The 586-nt window shown below is 45.7% G+C and overlaps 2 pseudogenes; both read right to left on the bottom strand.

The window, feature by feature from the left end:
* LOC129115888 (5S ribosomal RNA) lies at positions 1 to 100 on the bottom strand (annotated as a pseudogene; the record flags this gene model as incomplete).
* A 379-nt stretch (positions 101 to 479) lies between these two features.
* Positions 480 to 586, bottom strand: LOC129115887 (5S ribosomal RNA; annotated as a pseudogene; the record flags this gene model as incomplete).

Below are 586 nucleotides of genomic sequence, written 5' to 3'. Positions count from 1 at the left end.
TCCCAGGCAGTCTCCCATCCAAGTACTGACCAGGCCCGACCCTGCTTAGCTTCCGAGATCAGACGAGATCGGGCGTGTTCAGGGTGGTATGGCCGTAAGCAAATATTGTGCCTACCAAAGGGCCTTTTAAAGATACTATATCACCACGCTTTGCTCTTTCGTCTATACAGGGAGCGCCTGCAGATTTCCAGACACACTCACAGCTTTTAAATGTCAAATCAGAATGTACAAAGTGGCTATAAGGTTCACAATTGTAGTGCAGTAAAAAGATTAATATTTACTGTTGAAATGTAGAATACGTTAGCATAAAATTGAAAAGAAAATGATCGATGAGCTTAGGAATGATGAAAGCCATCATTTAACTGGATTTGTGTCATTTCTATACCGGCAAGTCATGATCTAGCTATTTCCTTCCCACCCTGTCGGTGTCCACTGAAAAAGCAGCAGCGCCCTCTGCTTTTTGTAAAGAGGAGTGAAAAAGCTTACAGCACCTGGTATTCCCAGGCGGTCTCCCATCCAAGTACTGACCAGGCCCGACCCTGCTTAGCTTCCGAGATCAGACGAGATCGGGCGTGTTCAGGTGGTA

The sequence above is a fragment of the Anoplopoma fimbria genome, unplaced genomic scaffold (assembly GCF_027596085.1).
Source record: "Anoplopoma fimbria isolate UVic2021 breed Golden Eagle Sablefish unplaced genomic scaffold, Afim_UVic_2022 Un_contig_1927_pilon_pilon, whole genome shotgun sequence".
Taxonomy (NCBI): Eukaryota; Metazoa; Chordata; class Actinopteri; order Perciformes; family Anoplopomatidae; genus Anoplopoma; species Anoplopoma fimbria.
Note: the sequence above shows the minus strand (reverse complement) of the source record. Positions and strands in the feature narration are given on the sequence as shown.